A 16,455-nucleotide genomic window follows, 5' to 3' on the forward strand; every position below is an offset into this window, starting at 1 on the left:
TACCCTAATCAATCTGCCATGGATGGTTAGACCTGCAATAAGGTTGAGATCTGATAAAAACAAGCTGACAGCTCCAACCCACCGTTAAATTTCCAATTTTCATTTTGGGTCTTTTCAGATTCTTTGAATCTCTCTTCTTGTCAATATGAGCAAGTACTGTTGACTTTGAGCATCCGACAGAAACTTCCAGTTTGTTACCTTTTCCTAAAAAGAAAGTCCAAGTAATAAATAGGGTCAAAGGCAGAGCTCAGAAAATCACAGGAAAGTGCTTGGAGTTCCTGCTATTAAATAAATATGGCTGGTATTGGATAGACATGAACCCCATTAAAGACAAAGTTGTGATTCTCTTATTCGGGATAAAGAGTGCTTTATTCCATGAGCAATTTAATGGAAGTAAATGGCAGGTATGGTCAATGTAAGACTATCACAAAAAAAAAAAAAGAAAAAAAAGGAGCTATAGATATGTCTGTTTAAGTTTCTTTTCTGTTCTGGGCTTGCTTTTTAGTAATTACTTGTTCAAGACTGTGAACTATTAGTGGCCATATATAGTTTATCCTTTAAATTTGTTCTATTATCTGAGGACTGGGCATGTAACGAAATAATTTTTTAAAAGTTGCTGTGGATCTGATCTAAATTCATGACTATTTGCCTTATGTACAGGTCATAACTGTTATTCTAGCAGCACATATATGAATGAACATGACATATTCGGAAAGAATTGCCGAGTGGTATATTTGAGTTCTCAGAAGGATTCAAAGATGTGGGTGATCTGGTCAGCCATAACTTATGTGGGCTGAATAACGGTCAGGTTTTACAGGTGAAAGGAGTTTCCAACACCTTCTGCTAGCATCTGTGCTGGTACCAGCACTGCTCAACAAATTCATAAGCTGTCTCCACAAAGAAGTGAACAGTGATATGATACCATTTGCTGATGATACAGAGTTTTTCAGATTTTTTTAAATAAAAAATTAAAGATGAGTTAGAAGAGCTACAGAGGAACAGACTGATATTGAATAAGTGGGTGAGAAATCATCAGGCTAAATTCCGTGCTGACATTTGCAAATGAAAATGTGAGTGAGGAGACTGAGGATGGAAGTAACTTAACTTCATCTACACAACTATACAAAATTAGGAAAGAAATATAGGAGATTTTGCAAAAGTTTGATACAAAATATCTTAATACTCAATACCGGTTGAAAAGGTAACCGCAAAGATGGGAATGATTGGGAAGGGAATAGAGAACAAAACAGAATACATCATTATTCCTTGATACATTCTATTATTCCATTATTCTATAGCTCTCTTCCCCCATTTTGAATACTGCATAGCATTATTCAGGTTGGAAAAGGATGCTTTAGGTTGCAAAAGAAATGACTGGGATATAGGCCTACATAATAATAAATGACAGGGAAAATATGAGTAAAAGTGCCATACTTACAGCTGAAGAAGCAGGAGAAATCTGGCAAGATGACCAGGTAGAAGATTTAAAACAAGAGTTTGCCATGTTCTTCTGTGAGCACTGACCTGGAAACTTACATCTCTCAGTACAGCAGTTGTACTTAAGACTGTTCTGCATTTATTTTTTACAGAATTTGGGCACTAATTAGGGCAGATTCTTCCTTTGGACTCTCCTTTGGGCACTCTATAATAACAATAGATTTTTATTTGAGCCCTACATGACTGATGGTGATAAGCACTGGGAATTGATATGCAGACACTTGGCATGTCCCAAAACTAAGTCTTATGTAATTTATTTCACTGTCCATCCTTTTTTTTTTCTTTTCTTTCTAGTTATAACATGCTTACAGAACCATACCTTGAGGAAGGTATCTTGTAGCAATCTCTTGTGTGTCCTTCTTTGTCTCTTCTGTTATTTTTCTTTCCAGTGTGGTAAGTACTTCTATACTGTCAGGGAGCTGACCTCATCTGGAAATTCTTCAGTTTTTAGACAAAGAGACCAGACTCTTTATCTGAGGTGCAGGAGACTTGTATTCTCCATCAGACCTGAATTCATTCACATCTTGTGCCTAGCAGAGGCAGAGAAAAGCTGCAGCTCATTTCCTTATTTATGTAGTTTCCTGTTTCAACACCTCTTTAGGAGCTGTTAGATGGAAAGGCAATTTTGTCTCTTTCTTCCTTGTCGCTGTGTCTGAGGCCAAAGGGAAAATCTATTCAGGCAGAACAGCCATCAACAGAACAATAGCTGAGTTTTTAAGAGCACATTCCAACCCCGAAAAGTTCAATGTAATTTTGTATTTCATTAGTCCTTTTCATCAAAATGAGCTTAAAACTTTCTTTAGTTTGAAAGGAGCAGTACAGATGTACACCTACTGAGATTCTGCTCTTGTGTGTTTTATCTTTCCCTAAATATTCCCCCCTTCGTATGTTTAACTTGTTGGCAGGTAAGAATAGGCAGTATGGAAGAGATTCACACTGCAGCTATTCATATGGTAGCTCCTACAGATAATTACAAGTCCTTACTTTAATTTGGTACCTTTCAGCTACACTGGATTTACCTGAAGAAAGGTTTCAACCAGCAGGACAAAACAGATGAATGTGTGGTAGCTCACGTACAATCTTGTTTGGCACCTGTGTCATAAGTACATTTATAGACCCCATAACTGTGATGATCTGTGGTTTTATTTTTCCTTTGTTCCCTGTCCTATTTCTTGCTGCTTTGCTGCAAGGGCACAGAAGACCCAAAGCAAAAAAACACCCTGACCAGTCTGAGCACAAAATACACTGTAAAGCCACAGTATAAACTTGTATAAATAGAAAAATCTTTTAGATCATAAAGCATTACTGGAATATCACAGGTCAAAAGATGATTCAGCTCAACTCTTCTGCCATGTGGACCTCAATGCTAGTAAACTCTTTCACCTTTTATGTGGCTATTATTGTACCTCTGTAACATCCAATCTGTGGCAATACTGGAGTGAATAGTGTCTGCACTTTCCCAGGTAAGCATGAACAGGTTTTCTTTGACGGTCATTTTACCATTAAGGCAATTGAATTCTCATTGTCAATGAGGTCCTGCAGCCTGTGAGCTGGGTTATGTCAGGGAGCTGTGAGAATTGGAACCAGTCACAGACTTCAATGCCTAAAAGCTGAACTCTGCAATGAGTAAAGATATACGTCCTGTAGAAGACCCTGTTGCTGTTGAAGGAGAGGGGTTGAGTGAGATCCAGAGAGGCCATTGCATGGAAGAAGGTCCTGGGAGGGGAGGCTAGTCAGCTCTGCTGAGGAGAGAGGTCCTCTTGCTCTCCCTTGCTGCTCTGGAGGTAAGGCACTTCAGTCCATTTGAATGTCCTCAGTGTGAAAAGCTTGGAAAAGTTATTTCAGAGAATTAAATTATCCCTATCCTTCTTAAAAACATGAACACCAGATGAAGGACCAGCGTCTACCTTTCTTATGCTCACTGGTGAGGCATTTTGCCTAGCAAGCAGGAGAGTCTGGCTCAAATTTTTGTTTGGCTTGAGATAGTTCTAACATGCACTTCCTACCTCCCCTGTGTCTGGTAGCCACTGCCCTTACTTTTCAGAGACTCACTCCACTCCTCTTTGCTTATTATGATTCATTGACCATGACAGTGCATGAAGACTAATAACTGTAGACTAGTGGGCAGTAGGGGAAGTTCAAGTTCTGGTCCAGTCCCTCCCTGCTCCCAGAACTGCTTAGTTATTTTATGTTGACTTTTTGTAAGATGAAATCTAGAAACTATTCTGCACACAGGGATCAGAACAGACATAGTAACTGCAGCTGAATCATTTTCACAGATACTACTTTAAGAAAGGAAAATGATCATCTGCCAAAGTTGCCATCATTAACCTTTTCTGCTTTGGGGGATCAAGAGGGGAGGAAAGAACAGCTGAAGCACAGTGAAGAACAGTCTCTGAAGTGGTACTTCCACAGCCAACTAAAATTACTTTTAAATATTGTTATGGGTTGGATTAAGCTCCTCTGAAACTTAATATATGGTCCAGTAAATCAGTAGATCCCATCATGAGACTGAAAATCAGAAGCAGTAGTGCTGTACGTAGCAAACAAACACAGCTTTACATTATGTTATATAATCTTAGGTAGCCATATTCTGGATACTGAACAACTACATTACTGAGTTTCACATTTGCAAGTGGTGACATGATGGAAACAAACAATCAATTACTATTTATCATCTACTGCATGCTATTTGTTTAGAAACTGCATGCTCCTGTCCCATGGCAGATAAAGATTGATTTGGAGTTGTTAGTTGGCCCCATGCAAGTGTACTAGTGGTCATATCAAGGGATTTTTCAGTTACATTTGGGGAAAGAGTGCTAAACATTGATTGAGGTTAGGAGGTTTTCTGCTCAAAGGTTGCTAAATTGTGTTAATCTTTTCAGAACCTGATTTTCTCTCAACAAACAAATTCCTTCAGAAGTCTTATCCAAAGCCTGAGCAGAAAGAGGAATTTTGTGTTACATACCCAAAATTTTAAGTAGCCAAAAATAGACACATCAGTATGAAAATGAGTTCAACCTTGGCAGGGTGGGGGGAAGGTAAAGCATCCAACCTGCATTTCGTATGACCATTGATTAAAATCTATTACATCACCATGGGCTTGCATGACTTTATGATTATATCCCTATATGATGCTTATCTGGTTTTCTATCTGGTACATAGACTATAATTTTGTTCCCCTCAACCCTTGCAGGTAAGAGTTCAAAAGCAATGGTTTTACTCCCAGTTTATATTAGAGCCCTTGCATATTACCAAAATCTCTCTCTACCTTCATTCTTAATCTTGTGTTTGTATGTCCTAGTTTTTCTTCTTGCTGTATCTATTTAGACTGCACCCTCTTGAAACAGTGATGCTGTCATTATATGATTTTCATTGCCTGAAATAGTGTGGTCAGCATAACTAGATCCTGTAATTATTCATAGAATTAAATATTGTTGTACTCAGTTATATATAAAATATTTTTTAAATATTGCTCTATATGTTGTTACATAGAAATTAAGAGATAGGTAGGAGAGGAGCCATATTTTGCAAGTTCTTGTTCTAACCTAAATACAGCTAACGTATTAGCGATTGGATTTCCCTTCTGAACACATGTATTTATCCTCAGAAATCAGGTAGCATGAGTAAAGCTGCACATGCATTTGACCTTAATTGAAGAGACAAGATTTCTCCATGTTGACATGTGTAAGAATCTGAACCTGTCACTACTTTGAAGCAAAAATGTTTTATTTTTTGAACTGTTCTTTTAACAAAAGCTCCAGCCCATTGGTCCTCATTAATATGTATTGCACAGCAAATAGTCAAGTCATAACCCTAGTGACAGTATTTGCTTTCTAAGTCAACTGGCATGCCTTGCCAAATGTTATTTTTGATAGAATTTTTTAACTACTTTGTTGTCAATGGTCTGAATTAGAGATGTGCTCATCCAGAATCTTACATTGCAGTGCTTAACATGTCATTACATAAAAAGGAGTCAACAAATCACTTGGGTTTTACATTAAACAGAGAAATGTCTCAGCTCTTCAGTTTTGTTTAGCTTGGTATTGACCTGTATAGCAATTTTCTACCTTAGGAAAGCATCCATGGTGTTCTTTAAGTGCAGTGCTATCAGCTGGGGACTAAATGCAAGAAGAGCTCTTGTCACCTCTTCTGTTTGCACCCTCCATCAGCCCCAGCATCAGTACCTGGCAATTTAGGAGCTCAGTATGAGTGTAGCAGCAGCGCTTGGATGGGAACCACTTTGAGTGAGTTCAGAGTTTGCCTAAAGTGCAGCTCCAGGCTCTGTTCTTGAGTTTATCCTCTGGAGAGGAAACAAGTCCTGCTCTTCCTATTGTCTCATGACACTGAACTTGAAGGAGCTTTCTACAGCATGGAGAAGACCCTATGGGAACCTGTATATCAGAGCCATTTGCTGCAGTCCCTGTTTTCCACATCACATTACATTTTGATTCTGTGCCTCAAACTTTTTGTCATGTTGTTATGGCAGACTACAGTTTTTGTGGGTTACTGGTTTTACAGAGGAGATTTTTATATACATGATCATTACAAAAATGAGTGATATGTTCAATACTCTAAATCCTGTGTTTATTTTCATGCTGGATTTAAACTGTGCCTACAGTTTTCATATTCAGTTCTCACTATAATATCAGTTATATCTTATACACTGTAGTTACATGAAGAAAATGCAGATTTTTGTTATCTAGGATTGAATGCAGAGGATGGGACACCAGGGTGGAGCTTGGCATTTTGAGATTATAGGGTAAAATTCTCTCTCTTGATATTTAAGTGTTTCTTCAGATCAGGAGCAGTGGGGACAGTTAAATGTTTTCTGCAGGTTTCACTGTCAGAAGCCCATTGTAACAAATAGCTCTAAAGGGACTGAGTTATTCTCAGTCACATGTTTGGTCAGGTTGATGGTATCAGGCTAATTACAGTTAGTTCATGATTGTAGGATTTTTGTCTTTAAATGAATTAAAAAATGCTAATTTAGTAGTAAATGCTTTTTAATACAATCTTAAATTATCAAAGCATGATAAGCAGGGGAAGGATTCCTCAGGGAATACAGTGCTTCCAGGATGCATGCTCACACTTCCAAGTCTGTATTTTTTTTTCCACCTAAAGCCAGCATAGCTATTATTACCTAATCATTAGGTATCATTATTTCTACTTATAGAAGAGATTTTAAATACAAGGTTTAATTGAGACAGACAATTTGGCTTATCTTTTAAGGATGTCCATGAACTGCATGTATATTGGTAAAACCTACACAAGGCTTTCAAGGAAAAAATTTACTGTGTGAACATAAGTATTCAATTCATAAAGGAAATTGTGCTTACCCTATGGTTAAACATTACAAATTATATCATCATAGTAATGTAAGTAGCTTGAGATCTATGGCTATAGGAAAAGTTGTTACTGGAGAGGCAGAAACAGTAATAAACATAATAATATAACATTATTGCAGAGATAGTCTTCTTGGTTCTTTAAATTAAACATTTTGGAGCCCAAGGAGCTAAATGTCTATGTTTCCTTCATTCTCTGTAATAATGTTGATATTTTAATCTCTGTTTTTTAATTGAAGAGTGCTCTGAACACCAGGGCGTTTCCATGTCTTTTGTATAGCCATAATGGGCACAGGCAAAGATCTACTGCAGAGGAGACTTCTAGTGGCAAGTTAGTGGTGTATTTCAGTTTAATTAGTATTTGGCTGTGTCTTTGAAACTACAGGCTCCTCTGGGCAAAAGCTTGTCAGTAGTCTGTAAGGTACTACATAAGCCCATGATAAAACATTACTTGAAGTCTGTATTTGAAGAAAGGACCTCAGTCCAATGATTTCTGGGTCTGCTGGGGTACCTTGGTGAATGAGCCTGTGCCTCTGCTCCTGTCTACAGGGAAGCAGAGCCACAGCAAAACTCCCATTGTGTCTCATTCTTAGGAAAAGTTGTTTCTGGGGAAATACTAAATTGACCTCTGCAGCACTTGTGATGCTAACAATCAGTGAAGCATTTCTGTAAATAAATATTCAAATCTGAGTATTTGCATGTAGGAAAACTTTTTAAAGGGCTTGCCCTGGGTACAGTTCCTTTCTCATTGAAATAAGTTATAAAATCTTACTTTCGATGAAAGCAAACTCTTATAATTACTAAGTGTTTTTGAAAATTTCACCTCACATTCTCCCTGAAATTTCCACATGCCTTATTGTCTGTTGTCTGTCTCAGAAGGTAAAATCATGCAACCGAGATCTCCTCCTAAAGAGTGAGCGGATCCTTGCATGTGCATGCAAGACAAACCAGAGCTCCTTTCACAGGCAAAGTTGTCACTGTGACCATAATAAGAATTTTGGCTTGAGGACTAGGGATTTGTCCCTTTGATGATATGGTTGTGAGCTTTATTTCCATTTTTTGCCCAGTTTGCAACAGAAACTCTCAGTTTTAAAAAGAAGATGAGGAAATTAAAGCTGTCATTTGGGCTCTTAGGAGAAGAAACTGTAAAGTTGGCTAATGCAGGTTTTTCAAAAGTCACATCCTAAGGACAGGTTTTACTGTGAATTAAATCTGTTAACCTGGAAACAGTAAAGTAGATGACAGCATTATGGGGTGATGAAAGTTTACTTCAGTTTCTAATGTCCTTCACCCTGCTGAGTGCCACTAATGTAATTTCACTAACTTCAGGAAATCTTCCAGGCCTATATCAATGTCATGATATGAGAAGAGGCAGATTCCTATGATATTGGATACTGCCCATGAACAATTTAACTTGGCTGGAGTTCACCTGACTGAGATCTTTGAGGCTGGGACTGTGGAGTCTGACAGATAGATCCAGGCCACAGATCTGCAGCAGATGTTCAAATAGATGGACCACTGTGCAGATCAGATGTCCTGGCAAACAGAGAAATGCTGGAAATGTGGAATTGATTTGGGAAACCTGAGCCATCTTGCTTTACATCAGGAGCAAAAATTAAAAGAAGGAAATAATGTAAGAGCCATCGTGATGGCAAGAGATTTGAGCCTGACCCCATGGGTACCAAGAGGAGTGCTGCTGCTGGCGTTCTTTTTGAAGAAGCAGGTGGGTACTGAGGATTGTAACCATCCTAACTGAGGATGTCTATCCTCCACTGGGATGGTGCAGTACATTATTATTCACCAGCAAATCATGCAGCAGCAGGTCTCAGGAAAGTCTTTCTTCATCTCTTCAGTTTGTTTTTTTTTTTAAATGTGAACATTGTCATGGATCCCAACTTTGTTCTTGCAGTCTCTATGTATTGCATTAATATTAGATTAGCGTAGCATACTTGAAAAGATGTCCTTCGGGTGTGTTGCAAAGACTGTATGTTTGCCTAGGCATTTGAAAGGCTAGGGAATGGGAAGGAGTATGAAAGGTCACAATAATAGTTGTAGTACATTTTTCAAAATAATTTTTTTTTCAATACAACTTTCATGACTTCAGAACACCCATCCTAATGTGCTCCACAACAAAGTGCCTGAAAGCAACGTTGACTCAGATTAAGATGATGACTTAGGCACCTGAAATCATCAGTGTGACCCAGAAAACTCCTGTTTAATGTCTAGCTATCTGTACGACTAAGACTTCTAAGATGCCAAGCGCTCAGTTCTTTCACATGCTCAGATCTGCATCCATTTTGACAGAGCTGAATCTCTCAGCACTTGTCTTCCACTGAAGCCATTTGAGATCTTGAAACAAGATGTTCCTTTGACCGTGTCCCTGAAGGGCCTGGTCTGCCTTACCTGAAGCACCTTCACCATACTGAACATTGCAAAATCACAGTAGTCACAACTGCTTTCACTTTCACTCACCGAACAAGAATATGAAGGTCTGAGCTGATGAAAAATATAGGGTTTATGGCAAAAATAGGAATGTGGATGGGGACTGTGGTGATAAAAGAAGATCTCCTGAGGGAGGAGAGTCCTGAACTGTGGACTACATCCCCATATTGTACTGAACAATGGCTAAAAATGCAAAAATAGTTCAGGGAACAAGGCTGTTACCCAGACAACTGTCTCTCAAATGAGTACTGTCCTTGCTGAGCACAATGCTCATGCTTTCTGTTGCTTTCTTCTGACCGCATTCTTTGATAAGCAATAGCACAGTTACAACGGGAGAGATGGAGAAAGTGTTGTCATAGGGTTCATTAGCAAGCAAATGCATTTCACGAACAGATTCTGACTCAAGCTGCCTGATCAATACTAGGCTGTATATTTATGATTTTCTGGCTCTTTTAGCTCAGGAACCTCTGTGCTGCTCTCTGGTCTGTTGCCTCTGACTGCTGCCCCAGTTTACGAATGTTCAGACAGAGCAGAATTTTCTTTACCTCCTGCACCTTCAGAGTTTAGATCTCTACCCAACAGGCACCCTCACAAAGTTATCACTGTCAATTCACTGCTGGGGGAACCATTTTCTGCATACTTGGTCTGCAGTATATATGAAAGTTGCATCTTCGGAAGACAAGTAGACCCCTGTCCTGAACAGGTCCCAGTATTCAGACTGGTGGGCTGACTATGCAAAATGTAAGAGATGGAAAGACTGAAGGGACAGGAAAGGGGTCATGTCAGACACAGGGCAATGGAAATGGGAGACTGCAGTAGAGAAATGTTTGTATTAAACTGATCTGGATGCTTCATTGCTTCTGGATGGCATTAGTGATTTTTTAGGGGGAGAATGATGAGCTCACAGGAGCTTTGATAACTAAATAATTAAAGAGAATAAGTAAAAATAAAAACTGAGTGAAGATTTGGCAGAGGGCAAGGAAATGGAGTTTACCTTATTTTCAGTTCACCAGTTCAGTCTCAGGCTGGACAGTGATGGCTTTGTAGTTACTTCTGTAAGTGAAAGGGGCAGGTCTTTTTAACAGTTGGTTCCTAACTCTTCCTACTCCCCAGGAACATTTGTGTCTCTACCCTCCCTCTCTGTGCAAGTTGCTGAATTCTAATTTCCTGGTTAAAACAAGCGCTCAAGGAGTGCGGGGACATTGGTTCTTCCCAAAGAGTGATGTTGTTCAGACACTTTTCAAAATCAATTGAATCAGAAAACTTCAAGAAGGCAGACACAAGCTAGAAGTTAAATGAAATTTTTTTTAGGCCTAAAGGACCGAATCTGAAAGTCTTTTGGACATATCTCCTTGTTCTCCACACATGAGATAAGGTTAATTCCCTGCAGATAAAGTCAAACCCTATGTACTCGCTCTTCAGACAAAGACAGTAAAATTCACAGTCACTTTAAAGGGGGTTGAATCCATTCTCTCCTTTGACAGCAGAAGTAATGTAGCAGACTCATTTTCATCTCATTCAGAAAGCAGATGAGATGTGAATTAACTTTTTTGACAGATGAACACTCTAGAGATAATTTCAGTTTGTCACAGTATGTGTGGCTTCTTTACAATTACCACTGAGATACAAAAGTGCAAAAGACTGGCCCGTAAATGCCAGCTATTCTGCTTTCTTTATTTCCCAGAATATAAAACATGCTGTTTCCTAATTTTAAACATGAAAAACATAATTAGAAATTAAATCCTTCACTGGGAAAACAGACCCTTTTTCTGATGTTGCTTTACAGTCAGACAGGAAAAACAGGAAAAAGAAATCACAACATGGAAGGGAGATGGGGACTGTGGGTTTTGTTTCTTCTTTCCTCAAACTCTGAATGAGATGAGCTTGAAGGAGAGATCCCATGTGCCTGCTCCATCCCTGTTTCAAAAGGGGATGGTTCAGTGCACTGAGCAACTCTGTACCAATGGTGTCCTTAAACAACAGGCAGGGGAATGTCTTAGGGTGTCAGGGGCACCAGATGTGTGAAATAGTGAAATGCAGGAGAGATGTGGCTCCTCATGTGGCATGTGTGCCCCTGTCTTCCTGCTGAAGCTCTTGAAGCACCTGACACCTCTCTTCATTTAACACTGGATGCAGGTTTGGCAGTAAAAATGTTGGAGGGGAACCACCTGATTTCCTGGGCAATCAAAACAATTTTACTGCAGCAATCACAACATTTCAACTCTTTCAGAAACCTACTGGGCTCCATCTTAAAGTTTGATAGATTCTTACTCTTTTTATTTTTACTGGAAGACACTCCCAGATCATCACATCTCCATTGGCTATAAAACTTCTAAATTTCTTTTGAAATAAACCTATGGCTGGCTTGTATTCATTTGTTCTTGAACCAGCATGGTCTTTTAACTTTTAGTGTCCTTCTTTGTGTTTTCCATCAGCCCTTTTTATTCTTCTCAGAGCTCTAATAAGCTTACAAAGCTAAACTGCTTATTTTCTCCCACTTAGTCCTTAAAACTTCTTGTTCTTTACCTTCATTATAAAATACAGGAGGCAAAATAAGTACTGGGCAGTTTTTATGTGGAAATCAAGTTAGGGAAAATGATGGGCCATGTCTTTACCCATCTACATCCTGAACATTTTATCATCTCATTTCTTCTTTCCATACAACTTAAAATCCTCCCCACACATTCAGTAATTTTCATACTTGATCTTACCCTCCAAACAAAGTAGAGCTGGACAAAATTCTTTTGCCTTCAACTTCCTCTTTTCCTCCTGTCATTGAGGAATACTACAGGTTTTACCTAGAAATCTGGCTTTATCCAACCCCTCAGTCTCTCCCAGTGTGGTTTTGGTTTTCTGCTGTCTGTCCACCACAGACCTGCCATCAATCCCTTCAGTGCTGCTCTGTGTACCATTTGTTGAAATTGCTGCGGTTGCTTTATAAAAGCAGTGCCCTTATTTTTTTCCTTTTTGAGGGTGTTGCCACTGACAACTTTCCAAATTTTAAATTGCTTATTGTGGACAGGCATACACGTGGGAGCTGTTGGTGCTGATGTCTGTATATAAACCTCTCCAATTTGTTTGTCCTATTCCTGTAGGAGTTAGTACCAGTCTTTCCCTTGTGACACAGTTCTGATTGCTGCAAGACTGGGGAGGGAGCAGGGTGCCAATGGGGAGCAAACCACGGCCTCAATTCTTGACATGGTTTAGCCCTGATACATCTGAAGCAACTCTTATGTTACCGTGCCTTTGAGACAGTCTTCAGTGAACTGCCTACCAGCAGAGAACTGGGATCTGTCCTGCCCCTTTCACCTCACAAACATCTTCTGGACTTGCTGTTCACTTTGTTCTGGGAGATAAAGCAGTGGTGGTTCACACCTCCATATTCACAGCTACAACAGCACAGTTCCTCCTTAACGTATAGTATTTCTGAGAATTCAACCTCAAATGCCCATGTTTTTAAGTTGGGTGTTTGCCTAAATATAATTTCATAGGTATCTAGTATTTGTAAAAGGATGCATCTTTCTCATATTCCCCTAACATTCTTGGGTCAGCTTAGGTCTGTTTATTCTTGCCTGCCCTGAATAACTTGATTAATGTCACACACAGCAAAACATACCATAGCTTTTATTCTCCAACTGACCCTGCACATGTTCAGTTTGCCAAGCTGGCCTCCTGTACATCTGCAGGACCACACCTTACACAGAGAGTTGCCCTTCTTTCTGTATGTAATGGTGAGCTAAGAAAGATTATTTCAAGACTCCCTCCGACTCTGAGGTCTTCTTTTGTGGTTTTTTTTCAAAACATTAGATAACATACACATACAGCCTCTACAGCAAAGACAGGATTCCAGGACTCCCCTGAGAACTGGGCTAACAGGTAGTTCCATTCTGCCACTCTTTATTTGAGTGCACCCACTTTTCTAATGCAAAGTAGAATAATCTAATAGGAAGGGCTTAATGTTCCTACCAGACTAGCCCATAGTTGAGTGGTTAGGACATTGTCATCTCTCTGTCGCTCTGGAGAAATTTCTACTACATGCAACAAAGTCTAACAAGGGTATTCAATAAAGAGGAGTACTGCTCCCTTCTCTTGAGAAGATGCTTTAAAATAATCTAGTGCTTTAAAAATTGTTGGGACCCATGCCCTGAAAGAGATGACTTGAGAAGCTAACTTATTAAATAAGCTTCAAAGTTGCAGTTTCTCATTGAATTTAGAAACCTTCCCCTGCTTAGCAATTAGGCAACTAACTCCCAAGTTTCGCCAGGGCCTCACTCACAACAAGGTTTCCATTGGTGTACTGACTCTTGTAAGTCCCTTTCTGTGGAGCCTAATTTAGGATTTCAGACTATAATTTGGCAGGTGATCAGAAAGAACAAAAGACATATAGGAATTAGTCATTTTAAGGACACTAATTGTACCTGTGGATGTACCTTCGGCTGTATAGTTGGAAGAAGTCCACACACAGTGAACACAGGGTTATAGCTGTATTAGCCAGTCCTAGTTTTAGAGGCTTTGTAGGTATAGATAAATAGATTTGTTGTAGGGGTCGGCGTTCGGAAGATCTCGCGTTGTCACGGAAAGTTAGAGGGTTAGTCGCAGCCTTGTGATGTACCTGTAACCCCACCTCCCCTTGTTAGTATAAAAGGAATTAACTGCGCAATAAAAGGCGGAAGTTGGCGCTCACACTGCGTGTGTTATCTGTCTCTTTCCCTGGTCCGGGCCGACCAGTGATCTAAGCGTGGCACCTTGATATGTAGCGAATGCTACAATTTGTATCACCATATGTATAATTTATTCCTGCTTTATCACTTACTTTTTCAATATGTGCAGTAAATTTGGGCTGTTACTGTGGATGTTGGGTGAAACCCAAAATGGTAGCAGGGCCAAGGTAACAGAGAGGGTGGAGAGGAGAGAAAATAAGACTGAGAAATATTTATACTTCCTCCTGTTAATTATTGTGCATATGAAGTCTCACCAGCTGACCTTGGGACTCCTCTAAAATTTCATTGCTTATTAATCTCCTTACCTTTCATCCTTTATGAATCTTTCATTGTCATTTACCAGCCTTCTGATCATCTGCTTTTTGCTGCTCAACCCATCATGAAGGAGGTGAGTGCTGTACTGGAGACAAGCACCCCTCCTCTTTCCCTCTGTGCTCTCTCTAGTGACTCTACCAACTGTCCTTCCCACTTTCCTGAATGTCACTGACAAGCAGACCTGGCACAGTGAAGCTGTGCTTCTGCAACCCTTCTGTTGCAGAAGATATTACCATGGCCATATTTGATGGGAACAAATAGTGCATAGAGAGGTCTATGGAGCAGAACTGTTGGGAGAACTGCACTTCTCATCCCTGGAGAAATTTTAGCATCAATACTTGTTTTCCCCTTGACTGGGGGCAAAAAGTCAAATTTTCAAGTAATTTTTTTTTTTTAATTCTGCGAAGAACAGTATGGAAAAGTGTAAACAGCCTTACTGAGTTCATCTATAAACATAATTGAGACATTCAGTTTTCATCCTGTTCCTACATGGTGCACATGATCCAATGGCCAAGGGCATATCTTGTCTGTAAGCTGCCAAATGACTTATGTCTGAGGCAAAGCTATTAGTACCTTTCTCTATCCAGTCTGAAGGACCAGATCCTGTTTCTTTGCTGTGTCAGAGATCATCAGCACAAGTCTGGAGACTGTCTAAACCTACTGTAGCAAGACCTGTAGCAAGATGGTATAACCACTCTATCCCCCCAGTTCTCTGCAAATATTACTTATTCGTCAAATGGAATAGTTGGGGGGCAAACGGTTCAAAACTCCATCTCATTAAGAAATTATTTCAATATTTTTCAGTACTTTAGTATGAAATGTTATTGTTTGGAAAACACTGCAAGTTTCACAAAATGCCATTGGACAGCTGATGTCACACTGTCTAACCATCAGGTGTCTTCCCTGTGAGCAGAGAGAAGTTTTTTGTTCTCGTCCTAGAGCATTCTAAATGTCCTACAGTATTTGAGCATCTTCTCCTCCCATCTGTTCCCTGTACTTCTCAGCACATCTATCCTCCTACTGGCTGGTTCTCCAGATGTCCATGACATCACATCTCATCTCACTCTTTGAAGAACTCTTTTCTCCCTCCTGCAACCATCCCTCCCCTCTGTTGAGTGATTTCCTGGATCCCTGGGCACATTCATTGTTCTCTGCTGTCGGCCTTCAGCATGATCCTGGATGGAATAGGAAAGGATGGCAGACACTGTTGAAAGAAACCAGGAAAGGAAGGATTGAGTGGAGAATGGAAATTTCCACAGAATACCAAACATGCTGGCATTTAAATATATCCTCAGGCTCAGTTTATCTTGCAGCTTGTCCATCCCTATTCAGCCATGGTACAGTATCTTTCAAATAAAGATAGGGTTAAACTATGAAGAAATAAATAAATTTCAAACAGTCTCAATGTTGAAGAAGTTTGCATTAAAACCAGTACTGTTGTAAACATGTAATTTCTTTTTAGTGCTCATTTCTTGGTGTAGTCTTATATCAGACAGACCAGAGAAATACAAATTTTACTGATGCTCCAGATACTATTTTCAGAAAGCTTCTTTGTAAAGAAAGACTGGTTAAGTGGAATAGATGCAAGTGTAGCAAAGAACCAGAAGGGGTAAATGTTATTTTTTCAATTGCCTTAATTCTACCTTGAGCTGACAGAGGATATCTAGTGCTTTCTCAACTAAATCCATGTGTAGCCTTGCTGTACATTTTGTTTATTGAAGCAAACCTGTGCAGTATTGAACACTTTTGCTCCTCAGTGCAGAGGTGGCAGTCTGATAGTAGTGGTGAAATGGAAAAATTAATCTAGTGAAAGAGAAGAAACTTTATAGAGATCATCCTGGATGACAGTACCAGTTTTTATTATTTCATTTAGCTTTCCACATAATTCTGTTGTGAATTATATTCTACAAAGAACTTCCAGAGAACTGTGTCCTGGTTTCAGCTGGGATAGAGTTAACTGTCTTCCTAGTAGCTGGTACAGTGCTATGTTGTGAGTTCAGTATGCGAAGAATGTTGATAACACTGATGTTTTCAGTTGTTGCTAAGTAGTGTTTAGACTACAGTCAAGGATTTTTCAGCTTCTCATGCCCAGCCAGCAAGAAAGCTGGAGGGGCACAAGAAGTTGGCACAGGACA

This window comes from Buteo buteo, chromosome 12, assembly GCF_964188355.1.
Source record: "Buteo buteo chromosome 12, bButBut1.hap1.1, whole genome shotgun sequence".
Taxonomy (NCBI): Eukaryota; Metazoa; Chordata; class Aves; order Accipitriformes; family Accipitridae; genus Buteo; species Buteo buteo.